Source organism: Sapajus apella, unplaced genomic scaffold (genome assembly GCF_009761245.1).
Source record: "Sapajus apella isolate SASKATOON/1434 unplaced genomic scaffold, GSC_monkey_1.0 scaffold54, whole genome shotgun sequence".
NCBI lineage: Eukaryota > Metazoa > Chordata > Mammalia > Primates > Cebidae > Sapajus > Sapajus apella.
In genome coordinates, this window is record NW_022436994.1 from 12,392,294 (window position 1) to 12,407,052 (window position 14,759).

Sequence of the window (14,759 nt, forward strand, 5' to 3'; positions counted from 1 at the left end):
AGGTGTTGGGAAAAGAACATGAGCCCCAGAATCAGATCAAATTTTACTTGAATCCTGGGTTCAGTAGTGGCAGAGCATGTTCGAATTCTCCAGAGAAACAGAACCAATAAGAGAGATAGATAGATGATAGATGGATGGATGGATGGATAGATAGATAAATAGATAGATAGTAGATAGATAGAAGACAGAAAAAAAAGAAAGACTGTATACAGAGCTCTGTTTATCTATCTATTGATGATATCTAGATAGATAGGTAGATCAATTGATTGAGAGACGCTGAGATTGAGATTTATTTCAAGGAATTGGCTCACACATGATTGAAGGGCTAGTAATTCCAAAATCCACAGGCCAGGCCCAGCAGGCTGGAGAGCCAAAAAAGGGCTGGGGTTGCAGCTGCAGGCTGAACATGATCCCTTCTTCTTCTGGGGCCTCTGTCTTTTGTTCTATTCAAGACTTCCACCTACTTGCATCTCAAAAGTACCTTCCCGGGAACACCTAGACTAGTGTCTGGCCAAATATCTGGGTACCGTGGCCTAGCCAAGCTGACACATAGAATTAGCCCTCACATGAAGTGATCTAGGGGAGTTACTTTAGGTCTCCTAGTCTCTGTTCACTTCACATGGATGGGATAACATGATGCCTGCCTTGAGGGGCTGTGACAAGGATTAGAGCAGAGAGCGTGTCTGGTAAACAGCTGTGACATTGCTGGTTTGTGGTAGACAGTCTCACCTTCTTACCTCACTCTCATTCCAACTATGCTTGTCCTCAGAAGGAGGGCCATGTGGTAGCAGAGCTTCAGAGTACGAGACATTTTCTGCTCAGACAGAGCAGACACCCTTCTTAGTGGAGGGGATACTCCTGAAGGAGGAGGATTCTCTTTTTCCTGTTCCTAGAGGCTGGCCACTTGCAGCCCATTCATTCTATTTCCATACTTATGGAAAAGAGGGCTTGAGGAATGAAAATCTGCTGAGGTCAAAGCCACATATGGACTCCTGAATAGAAGTAGAGGTAAAACCCAGATTGGAATTGAATTCTTTGCTCCTTGTAGATTTTATATCCCCCGCAGCCTGCTGGCCTCTGGACTCCACAGGAGCTCTGGTATCAAAGTTGGCAAACAAGATTCTGTTTCTACCAAGAATCCACTGAGCTTCTTCTCCCTGTCCACAGACATTGCAAGTGTGTGTGCATATAGGCCTCCCTGTTTGGCTTTTGTTCTGATTTCCTTGAAATAGTTAGAGATGATTTTGTGTGATTAACAAAGTTCATTTTTTGGTAAATGCAAGACCCATAGACCTCCTTCTATTTTAAGCAAAATTAGCTTTCTTTCTTTGTAAAAAAGGAAGATAAAATATTGCCTATCATGTGTGTGGCCTGAACACAACCTTCAAAACATCTTAAAGGTTATCCATCAAGATTCTTAAAAGGAAATATATTGTTCTTAATTATTCTTATCTTATTGTATAATATGCGGTGGATTTATTTTTTAACCTATAATCTTATGCCAAAAGAGGCCATAGGCTTATTTTTTATTTGTAGAGTGAAACAGAAACAAAATATACGGGACTATGTTTGCAATTTTAAATTCTTCTCTCTATTACTTTTCCTTTCAACTTGGAAAGGAATTTTGTGCTACAGTTCGACGTTTGGCCCAGGGTCAGAGGCGATCCCTGCAGGCCGGTGAGGAAGGCCTGAGAGGTTTCTGGGCCAGCAGGCAGCCATATATTTCTTCCATAGTCCTGTGTGCATGGGCAAAGTATCAGGCAAAGGTATAAATAAAACGTTCTGACTCCACATATGGTATTTTGGGTTTACGAATCCTTCATAAACTTTTTCCATTCCTATCAGCAGTTTTATTCATTATGGGACATCCAGCAATTCTCCTTTCAGGAGTATTTGAAAAGCAGCAAGTCTTCCTGTGAAAGGAGCACGTTTGCTGTAAGATTTGTGCAAAGATTGAGTGCCTGGGGGAGAGTAATCCCTGTACTGCGGATCTCAAATGTTTGGTGGAGTTTCCCCTACTGCCGCCTTTCATGTCCTCATGGCATCGCTCCTGCGGTGGTGCAGCCATACTGATGGGAAAGTGCCTGCTTTCCCCATTCCCCTAGGGCCCCAGGGTCATGTCCATGGGCAGGCTGACACGTTTTCTCCTTTCTGAATTCACTTTGTGTTTTTACTGATTTGGGAGTTCAGGCCAAAAATATACACATTTGAGATGTAAAAACTGAATTATACCTGGCTTTCCCTTGCAATCTGGAATTATGCTCTTCCTTCCACCTCTGTGTAAGTCTGGGCTTCGACCAGTTGATGGAAAAAGTACATATTGGATCAAAAAGAGGCAATAGTTGGGTGTGTCCTGGGAGGCAAAGTATCTAGACACATCTTACTGGGTGGCCTCATTCATAAGAACAAAGAGAAAGATCCCTGGCTGACTGAGTAGCAGAGAAACAGACATCTTCCAGGGCTGAGGCTGGCAGGGATGCTAGAGCGAGCTGGCCAGTATGAGTTCACAGCACAGGTCAGACACCCTCCCCTCAGCTTGGCAGCAAGCACTATGCCCGGCACATGTTACTGCGTGTTGTTCAAAGTTTTGGATAAATTAAGACGGTCAAGTGCCAGACTAGATGGTGCCACTCTTTTTACTCTGTCCTCTTCCGAATGTAATCATCCTGGTTCTACCGGCTAATTACCATTCAAATGTATCCCTTCCACTACAACGGCACTGCCTCGCCGCTGATCATTGGCTTCTACAGCTATTTACTACTTACTACTCCAGACTGGGGTCCTCAGCCGCAGTCAGCCCACCAGATGGATCTGCGGATCCTCAGAGAAGGATCTACTTCTTAGCTAATAAGCTAATAAGCTTCAGCTCAGGGCCTCACTTGCACACTCCCTTCCAAAAGCTGGGGGGAGACCTTGCAATGTATTCACATGATAATATATTTTTGTGAAATATATTAAAAGTGAGCTATATTTAGCCATAATTGGTTAAGACTGCTTCCCCTTTCTGCTTCAACTTCCCCTCCTTGCACCTACTGTTGGGGTGTCAGCATCGTCACCAGCACTTTGGGGCCCCAGCTAAAGGGAAGTTGAGTTGGGAATATATTTAGTTTGGGTTCAGTAGGGGATATTTTTGTGGTTGGTAATTGTTTCTGAATGCAGTTAAGTTATTACTAGTCATCCTAGTGTAGGAACGGCTTCTAGGAATACTCCTATGGCCCCCTGCACTGACGCACCCAGCCTCGTGACGGGAAGCAGAGGGTCAAACGTCATCTGGTGACATGAATTTGTCCTGCAGCATCTGACACCAGACGTTTATGCAGAATCAAGGAGAAGCAAAGTTTGAATTGTACGAAGCAGGAAGCCAGTCTCTGGAAAATTCTTCCAAAGTCAGATATGTAAAATCGTAAGCAGAGGACTTTGTTTTCAATGACAGCTAGTCAAAACAGAAGTTGTCTCCTTTCAGGAATATAGCATGCCATGCTGTGTACACAATTATTCAGGCCGCATACATTTTTCTTCCCTCCATGATGAGAATTCTGCAAAAGAGATGTATTGGAATTCTCATGCCTTAACCTATGGTTGTGGTATTTATTATCATTCTTAAGTTTCTATATATTTTTTTGAGGTTTATCTTCTCATTCTAAATAAGTGTTCACTTTTGTCCCTAATTATATATTCTTGGTTTTGAATTCTTTTGCTTAAAAAGGGCTCCCCAAATTGTATAATATCAGGCCCCAGAAGATCTGTGTAAGCCACTGACTGTCCCTGGGGCATAGTCAGCCTGGTCTTCTTCATCTTCTTTTTTTTTATTATTCAGATGGAGTTTCACTCTTCTTGCCCAGGCTGGAGTACAGTGGCACGATCTCGGTTCCTGCAACCTCTGCCTCCAGGGTTCAAGTGATTCTCCTGCCTCAGCCTCCCAGGTGGCTGGGATTGCAGTCATCTATCATCACACCCACTAATCTTTTGTACTTTTAGTAGAGACGGGGTTCACCATGTTGGCTAGGCTGGTCTCGAACTCCTGACCTCAGGTGATCCACCTGCCTTGGCCTCTCAAAGTGCTGGGATTATAGGCGTGAGCCACCATGCCTGGGCAGGATGGTCTTCTTAAAGCAGAAGGCTAGTAGGTGACCACCCCCAGATTGGAATCCTTTGATGACCTTCACCCTTCATAAACTGACATCCATTGCCCTCCTCCTCCTTCTACCTTTCCCATGCTATGCACCAGCCATGTGCACACTGACAGCTCCTGGGACACACAGCTTCATGGTTCGCCCCTCACCTCCTTTAACTATGTGGTTTCCTATAATCCCAATGACTACTTCAGTATTTGTTCAATAATCTTCTGTTTGTCTTTCAAAATACAGCAAAGGCAGAAAAAAAATGCAGGTGAGGTGGAAAACTGCCGGCGTTAGAGTTGGCATAGGGTGGCCTTCACGGTCATGAGTATTCACAGCTGGCCTCCATAAGCCAGCCTTGGTGGGTGTATAGGGCCCAGAGCTCAACCATCACTGGGAAGTCTGCCATATACCCCTGTGCCTGGCCCCTTACTAGACACACAGTGAGCACCAAATCTGTGTTGTGAAAGGCGTCCATGAGACATGCCACTGTGGGTCTACCACCTAGAGCTCTGCAGCAGGAAGGATGTTGGTCTGGACCCTGTCCAGAGCTCTGGACTTTGTTTTTTCCTTCCCCCTGGCCTTATGGTTTCTCCCCAGTCTCTGTCACGCGGTGCTCTGCAGTGGCTGTCTGGTCTGGGTATGGAACATCTCCGGCCACCTCCATTCTCATGCCTGCAATTCCTGACATTCCTACTTTGCCCCATCTTTCAAGGCCACAGCTCTGGAAATACTCTGCAGAGAGCCATTTGTTTCTCCTTCATTCTTCGTTCATCAAAGTTGTCTCATTATCTTTCTCATTCTTAATTAGTATCTGCCAAAGGAAATGTGTCTGTAAATAGACTTTATCTTATATTTGTGACTACAAGGTTCAAATCGCATGTGGCAAAACAGAGCAGGAGCTGGAGTTGTAGATGTTCTTTCATTTCGTAGCTGGCATTAGTAGCGGGGACATTTATGACAATAAAGCAAAGGCCAGTTATTGTTGACAATACTTCCTGAAAGTCATCTCAAGCAACATTTTTGCATTATTTGGTATGTGCTTTATTAAGTCATAGGACTGTTATACTAAATTAGGTCTGAGTTTTATTAAAATGTATAGATGACTTTCCCCTCTTTATTTCCTTTCCCAGCATCTTCTCTGTGTGAGTGTATCATGCTATCTTTCTTTTCAGTTTAGGGATTTACATGTAGGGAAGATTGTGCCAAGTTACAGTCCCCTCCTGCCTCCCTTAGAGTGCACATCATGTTTCAAGAAAAGATATAAGGAGACTCTGGGAAACGTCCAGGCCAAAGAAAGCAAACGTTAAATCTATCATTCTTGAAGCATGCCCTTGGACAACTGCACAAGGCTCTCCTGTGATTAGCTTTTTGGGGAATCATGAAAACAGTTTCCTTTACATCCCCAAAGTTATGAACTTTATTTCTTCTTCCATGCATCCGACTGGCCCGTGTGAAAGTCCCCTAGTTTCTCTAGCTGGAGAGGGATACAAATGCGGCTCCACTCTTGAATTTCAGGAGCTGCAATCTGCAGAGATAAATCAGCTCTTCACGTTTGCCATCTCTAAGTTTCCTTCATTTGGATGAGCAAGGGGAGGGGTCCTCAGGACAAAACCTGTGTGTACCTGTTCTCAAAGCAGAAGCTCACCATTGTCCTGTTAACTTGGCCACAAGGAGTGACTCAGGCAGGACAGCCCATCTCTCAGCCTCTCCTCTTTAGGCCCAGATGAGATCAGCTTGAAGGGTTAACTGAAGCATACTATACTCAGTGGGGCTGAGAAATTCCCGAGGACTCCAGGGCTTCCTTTAAATGCCTACCAGAGGAAGGGGCTTCCGTGCCACCAGAAGACTGGCATCAGATAGATGATAATTTCCCAAATACAATTTCGTCCAGCTGGACTTGATACCAAATGTCACATACCAGAGAATCATAATAACCCAGACAGTCTTCATGAGTGAGACACTTTCAAGGCCATTGACTATCATTGCAGCAAAACTACAGTCCAATTTCCAGCTCCGCAGAGTTCTGATCTTGCTTTCGTCTTTTGCAAATAAGAAGGGTTACAGTAGGATCAAGAGTGCGGGCTGGGAGTACAAGATAAATGACAACTCACCACGCCTTCTTGATAATACCAAAAAGAGACTATTTATTTTATGCAAAAATAGTTATAACTCTTATGTGTGCTCAGATCTATTTTATCCCAAAAGATAAGTAGCCTTTTTTCCTTTCTCACAGATAATTAATAGTTTCTTATCTATATTTCCCATGTCCAAACTAAGCTGCTAGGCAGAGTGGAAGAAAAACATGGGCATGTTCAATATTTTAATTATAAGGTTATGACATTATAAAATGTAACCTAAATACAGTGGCCTTAAAGATTCTGAAATCTGTGCCAAAAATGAATCGCATAAGGACAGAGCCAACACAAAATGTCTAAGAAATGACCAATTTCATTTGTTTCTTATTTATCCATCATTTCTTTGAATAGGGCTTTTATTACTTTTTAACTGTCATTTGTTCACTGTTTCAGTTGACTATTTCAAGTGTGAAATGAAAGGGATTGGGGACACAGCTGTGACATGCTATTGTAGGTGTGCAGCGCTTTACAAAAGGGAAAAAATCATGTTAAACAAATAAAGGTGCCTCTTGGCCTATGGTTCTCCTAGGTCCCCAAACACCTGCATGGCTTATTTAGTCCATATCTTGGACTCGAGGGACTGAGAGCCTATAACAAGTCACAAGGAGGTTGCTCAAGAGTTGGTGTCAGGCCGGCCTTAGCTGGAGAATTTCCTGCCAATGTAGCTGTGTGGGAAAGGAAGGCCTGACAAAGAGGCAAAGGGAAATTTTTCGTATTTCCAAATTTTGCAGTAATCTAGCTTGGACTTTCAGCCACATCCTCCTGGAGCTGGGCTGGGTTCCTCCTCTGGGTTTTTCATTCTCTGGAGCTAACCCCTTGGTGTCAGCATCTCCAACAAATCTGATGGTTTCATCTGCCCAGTAAGCCTCATGGCTTCCAACAAATAGCTTTATTTAACTTTGGGGAGAAGATTGAAAACAATGCATTTTTCATGGTTTATATCTGATGTTCATTTTTTGTATTCTTCTCTTCAAATTATATTCTTCTGCTTGTTTTCCAGGGGAGAAGTCTGCAATCCATTGCCTTATTCAAATTCCCTGTTATACTTCTTACACTCCGTCACTGCAGTTAAGCATGCATCTGGATGTTCAGCCCCGCCTCTAGGTGCCAGCGCCCTTTTGAAGAACAAGCAGACTCTTTCTCAAGCCTGGCAGGTGGAGGTGGGAGGAGCTAGGGTAGGGGTGAGAGAAGAGGGGGCTTTACTCTTCAAATTATTCCACGAAGTCAGCTGCCTGTGTTCCACGTCTATCTTCCTCCGCTGATGCCTGCTCCAGTGCCTTCCCTGCCCTACCTCCCTCCCTCTACCTCTTTTCTCCCTAGTCTTCATTTTCAGCTGCCAGCCCCATTCCAGAATCTCCACCACAGGCTTGACCCTCACGTACATCTGTCACTCAACACTGGACTTCCATAGAGCACCCTCCTAGCTGACCTGGCTACGCTTTGGGTGTGGCACATACTAGATACGATTATTCCAAGTGACTGGCCTTTGCCAAGCCCCAAATTGTATTTTGTCAATCATTCTGGTTTTTTCTTTTAATTTTCAAACCCTTATGTATTTCAATAGGAAATGTAATCCATCTGTTTCTGGTTCATTTGCAATTACAGTAACTCATTAGAACCTTGTGTTGCAAGACTCATTTAATGTTCAAGAAGCCTTATTAACTGTTTCACAGGACTTTAGAAATATTCTTCCTAGAACCTGGAGAGTCTTTAGCCAGTTATAAAGCAACTTCTACACTACATTGTGATTTCAGTTCAAGAAGTAGATTAGCTGAAAGGTGTTTTCTCATCCCTATCAACTGATTGTTCAGACTATATCTTGGTCATTGCGTTCCCACTGGAGGATATTAAGAAAATTACTTGTGCCTGGAGGGAAAAGCCTCTCACAGTGCCCTTCATTATAGGGTGAGGGGGAGTCCAAAGCCTCCAAGGCTGGAGGATTTCAGCCTCTAGGGTTTAAACCCTTTACAGTAATTTCTCAACAGTTATAAACAGGAAGTACTCAAGATCCAACCATTGGCTGGATGTGGTGCCTCACACCTGTAATCCCAGCACTTTGGGAGGCCCAGGGGGGTGGATCACCTGAGGTCGGGAGTTTGAGACCAGCCTGGCCAACATGGTGAAACCCTGTCTCTACTAAAAATACAAAAATTAGCAGGATGTGGTGGTGCATGTCCATAATCCCAGCTATTTGGGAGACTGAAGCAGGAGAAAGGTTTGAACCAGGGAGGTGGAGCTTGCAGTGATCTGAGATCACACCACTGCACTCCATCCTGGATAACAGAGCAAGACTCAGTCTCAATTAAAAGAAAAAAAAAAATCCAACCATCCTAATTCCTTCTGGGAAATGTTTAGACACAAGCATACACACAGGTGAAGACATCAAATAGAACCTAATAGTGGCAAAAGTGGGGAATGTGCACAGAAGTAGGTCCTTGGGGATGGAAGTCACTGTAAGTGGAGCTACCCGTGGAAATGATGCGTAGACAATTGAAGTGGGGGCTGGAGTTTCCATTCCGGAAAAGTGAGAGAAATGAGGAGAACAGTTTTAACAGCTCTTGCTTTGCCAGGCAGGGGAAACTACACACAGAGTGAAGGATAAAGTGGATATTGAGCTATCTGACTGCCTGCAGGGCTGTGGGCAAGGCATGAGCTACAGCTGGGAAAGCTGGGGTAGTTCTGCATGCTCTCTGGGGAAATCAGTCCCTAATGGTGCCGATTGACAGCCCTGTGGCCTCCCAGACAAACAATACCTAATGCTCAGTCTTTGCAGAATCTGAGTGAAAACTCTGTCTTGGCTGTGTCTGTCCTGACAGGTCTGACAGGCAGTTCATGTGTTTCGGTACTAGGTCCATGCTCACTGTTCCTCACTTGGGTCGTGTCAGTGGTTAATTATTCTGTAGCCTTCTCTTTTGATTTATAGTTTGTAATCTCATCCCATGCACAAGCTGGTGAGAGCATAGTTGAAGTTCCGAAGGAGTCACAAGCAGGGGGTGCTTTTGATGCTTTCCAATATAAAACGTGTGTCCTCCACCAGAATAGTGTTATACAAAGTAAATGGCAGGACTCACACCAGGAGAGATAACGAGAGAAAAAACAGAGTAATAGAGAAGGGAGATCCAAGTTGATTTGTTAGGAGCCCAGTTACAAGCCACCCTCGGACTTCCTCCATCCCTAATTCAACAGGTGTTGAGTTTTGCTTCTTATGTGGAGTCAGACATAGGCCTTCTCTTCAGGGAACGAAGGCTGCTTGATGTGGTCAACATGATAAAGAAAGGAGATGTTTGGAGAGTCACAGGCTCCCACTCAAAGGAAGCAGTGGTCAGTACAGCCCCTGTTCTTGTCACTGGAATCCCTTCTCCTTCCTCAACACACTTCCAATTCCTACACACCCCTCCAAGTCCAGCTTAAGTCCCATTTTTCAATGAAGTCATCTCCGGTCCCCTGTCTGGGTGGTGCCCTGTTCATCTCTGTGCCCTGTTTGCTCCCAATCCCTGAACCTTTACTGACATTTCCTTGCACTCGTATTCTCCTTTTTTCAGATGTGTGACTGGTCTCCTCTAAGTACATGGTTATATCCTCCATGACTGGGATTGCATCTGTGAAGCTTGGTTTCTTCCCAATGCCTGGTATAGGACCTTCATTAACTGACTTTTCATTTAACAGGGCTCTGAGCCTCCATGAGCCTCCTGAATCCTCACGTCACTCCATGTGGCCACACTGGATAGTTCTCGGGTGAATTTTTATCTGAGTAAGAAAATGACTGCTGGGGTCTGGAGGCAGCAAAAAGGGGTAGATCAGGGATACAACAGAGATGAGATCTTAAGAGGCATTCTTGAATTCTTGATGCGAGGAGGGGGTTGTTTGCCATGGTGGCTTCAGGGAAGGATGCTTATCTGTGTGCCCTGTGCATTCGGAGAACTCTTAGTCTGTGGCAGAACAAATCAAGAACTTTTGGCTTCAGGTTCATTTGTCCAGACATCATGAGGCATCCTGGAATTGCCATCTTCCCTCCTGGGAGCTTTCGTTTCCCGCGCCTGCTACATCTTACCCAGATGAGACTGCAGATCAGCAACATGGTTGGTGTTAGACCACATCCTCCCTGCCCCCTTTCTCTCTCGTACAGATAAGAACCCAAGCTGTTCCAATGAAGGATGCTATTATTAGATAGCATCACCATAATTTAAATTTAACTTTACATAAAGTATACGTTTTTATGAAATGAGATCAGTCCATTCTTAAGCCTAGGATCACTTTAGATAGGTGAGCCCCATGATCTGTATACAATGTCACTGCATTTAAAATTTATTATTTTATGTAATTTTTATTGTACTTGTAACTCCACAGACTTTCAACATCAGGATTGTCCTGTCCAGCAATGTGCACCCAGAGGGAGCACGCTGAGAAAAGGAAGGGAGAGCAGAGAACTCACGCAGGAAAGTGCAAGTAGCTGACTGTATTGTTAACTGCCTTGAGTGCCACTGAGAAGTCAAATAAAATGACTGAGAAAATAAACGTTGAATTTGGAGTATGGATGTAGTAGTTGGTTTGCACAAGGGCAGGATCAGAGATGTCTCTGGGGAGAAAACTAGACTGGAATTCTCTGAAGTGTGAGTCGGAGGAGAGAAAGTAGACGTGCAGAGGTCTTTCATGAACAGTTGGCTCTGCAAGATACAGGGGTTAGTAGGGTTTTTGTCTTGCTTTGCACCCTTTTCTCCTAACCCAGCTCTCCAACAATGTTACCAGACTCACTTACCTTCCTCTCCTCTCACCCAAGTCCCGGTCCATTTCTCCTCAGTATCTGGCAGTTCCTAATGCTGAGAATTTTTGTTATTCAGATCACATCAGTCTCTGAGCTTATGTATAGTCTCTTCCAGACGTGATGACTATGCTGCAACCTGACATTACACTCATCAGAGTGATCTGCTAAACCAAAAAAGCCTCCGTCCTTTAAAACAGGAAAATCCAGAGGAAGCTTCAAAATTCGTTATTTTTTAGTTAAATTTTTTCTTGAAGTTGTTTCCAATCAAGTGCAAACACTTTGTCAGGTCTACATCTCTATTTTTCTCCATAAGCAAGGGAAAATAATAGAAAATTTGATTCTCCTCTTATCTAGTAGATGTCCAAGGGCTCTATATGTTTGTGAAGGTAAGAGAGAGACAGAGACAGAGACAGAGACAGAGACAGAGACAGAGAGAGAGAGAAGAATGCAAATGCACAGGCTAGAAAGAGAGAATAGAGAATCAGGCAAAGACACCTCCTCGTTACTCTGGGCTCTGGTTGCATTATCTGGTTGCATTATGTGGAAGCATCTTGCATCTTCAAATTCTGTTCTAAACTTCAAAGCTACTGGGCAGAATATAACAGCTATTGTGTGTTTTTTCTTACATGTTTATTCTAACAGATTTTCCAAGAGTCTTTGGATTTTGCGTATGCACAATCAGAAATTATCGGATTGTTTTCTTCTTCCTTCTCAGAGTAATTTTTAAGCTTCCATTTCTTGTATAATTTGCATAGCTAGGACTTTAGAACAATGTTAAACAAAATAAAGAAGAATGGCCATTCTTCTCTTGTTCCTGAATTCTCATATTTTAGCATGAAATATGACATTGGCTGTTGAGTATCCATATTCTTTCTCATGTTATAGAAACATTCACTTAATAGAGTTTTTGTTGTTTTTTTTTCAATGCTATTTCAGGGCCTATTATAATGTTAATATACTTTTTCTCCTTGAACCTACTGTGATAAATTATGAATGAAGCTTCTATCTCTAAATCATTCTTGCATCTTCACAATAAATTTAACTTGCACACGAATGTTTACTTGTTGCTTGACTAATTGCGTTTTGTTTAAGAACTTTAAAGCTTATGTAAGACAATTATTTATCGTACATGTTTACAAAGGACTGTTTATGTTTTCTTTCCTCTATTATATTGTCAAATTTTGATGTAACAGCTGCATTAAAATGAAGTAGATTATTTCTCATAATTTTCTAAGTACTGGATTATATTAGCTAGGTTAACACTATCTAGTTGCTACAACAAACAGTCCCCAAATAAATCTTAAAGGATTAATCAAATATGTTTATTTTAAAATTAAAATTATGACACAGTTATATGTGGGTTAGGGGCAGTGGTATGCTAGGGCTGGTTCATCCTGCATCACAAGAACTGATTATGTGCATCCATTCCAAACTGTGTTCAATGACATCACCTTGGTTGCCTAAAAGTAGCCATAGTGGGAGTATACATGACAGAAATTAACAAATGTTACTGACTAGAGCCTTTCCCCATACCCCAAATGGGTCACTAAATGTTTATCTGCACACCACCATTTGTTGAGTGGCTCTTCTGAACATCTCTCCTCTAGGTGAGGACTGAGGGATCCTGGCTCATTCTGTCACGTGGCTCTGTCCTCTCAGGGTTCCTTCACCGTGAGCTTCAAAGAAGAAAAGAGAGAGCATGAAAGGTCCTACAGGACCTTTTATAGGTCAGGTCCGAAAGCAGCATTCTTCATCCATTGGCCAGAACTTGTCACATAGGATCCTTTAGATGCAAGAAACATGAAAAATGCCACCTTCTTTGTCTACATCTCTTTAGAACATTTTAATTCTGCCCCACTGCTCTGTGTTGGCACCAGAACTAAAATTTCTCATTATGATGCTTTATATTTTACAGATTAACTTCTCCCTTCTTCATTCCACCCCCCAATATTTTATTTGCTATCTTTGCCTATTTGTTCTTCCCAATTGATTTTAGAATCCATTTGTGAAATTCAAGAAAAATATTCCATTTGTAGTTTATTTAGATAACATTAACTATATAGTTTTGGGGGTTAAGATAGATTAGTTGATCTATATATTACCTCAATAAGTTAACTCATATTAAATAACCCCTTAATTCCTGGAATTAAATCTTTTAGATTATGTTGTATTATCCTTTTAATATACTGCTGAAATTGAATGAATATAATGTAATTTAGACTTTTTACAGGTAATTGACAAATACATTTGGCTTCTAATCTCAGTCTCTCTCTCTCTCTTCCCTGATCCCTTTTATGTCATTGTCAGATTTTACTATTAGCTTGAGAAAAAATTGAGAATTGACCCATCCTTTTCTATACATCATAGAAATTCAAATGGCCTGAAAATTAAGTTCCTTTAAACATCTGACATTGTTTGCCAACTTTTAAAATGTATTCCATAGTTTTGGGCTCATTTCTTTTTCTTCTTTCTGAATCAATTCTTTTAGTAATAATAGTCTTAAAAATAATTTCTCCAATTGATATTTTCCAAATTATTAGCATAAAATTGATCACAGAACTATGCCAGGATGGAGGAGTGGGAAATTGATTGGGGAAAAAAAAAGTTTCTATTTTGATTGTGGTGGTGCTCTTATGTGGTGTATACATTTGTCAGAACTTATTGAAATTTACACTCGAAATCAATAAATTTGTTGCAAACAAACCATCAATAAAGTGGATTTCTTTTTAAAAGCTTTTTTAAATATTTGGTTATTTTCAATTTGTCGATCACATGTAAAATGTAGTTGTGTGTTTTAGTCTTTTGTGGCCACAATAAGAAGACGTTCTTCTTTCGTTTAAAAAGAAAGAGCTGTGACTAATTAGCTTTTCTCAGCCACCAACTATATAATGTATATATTCAATTTATATACACGAAATTGATAGTCAACTAGGGTGACCAATCATTCTGGTTTGACAAAAATGGAGGGATTTCCCTGGATGGAGGACTTTCAGTGTTAAAACCAGGAAAGTCTTAGGCAAACGAGGAAAGTCCCAGACAAGTCAGGATGAGTTGGTTACCCTAAGTATATAGCTGAAGACACTTAGCATTTCTTATAGTATACAGTAAACGACATATTACGTAGCAAGAGGAAGTAAAGAGACTTAGCATGAACATAGTCTTCACGGCAGACAGAATTTATACATTAATTAATTTTTAAATGGTATAAGAAAATTTTGATAAATGTCTAATTCTGGTACTAGTCATAGACTTTGAGAACTAGGGTACCCACATTGCTAGTTAACCGTGGTAGTTACCCATCAGCACTCAGTGTCCTGAAACTACATTGAAACCTACAGAATCTTCCTGGCTCTGGTCTGCTGTCATCAGAACCAAACATCTAACAAAAATGTCAAGTCACTGGACCTATGGGGTTAGTTCATTTTGAAAACGGAACTGAACTTTCTACCAACAACCAGAAAAATGTTGAAAACATAAAACAACAAAAATCTGTGGTGTGTTTGTAAAAACCAAGCCTCTTACCCTGATCTAAACCAGACTGTTCTCCTCCTGGCTTCCTCCCATTTTCCCTTAATTGAGCTAACTGGAAAGGCAAGGCTTTCATCAGACCAAGACGACAATCTTCCTACACTAATCTCCAGGACAAAACAGAGAATCTGGGCTGGAATTGAATTTGAAATATTAAAGAAAACTGACTACCAGCTTAATGTTGTCACTGTCCTAGGTTTATTTTTCTTTCTT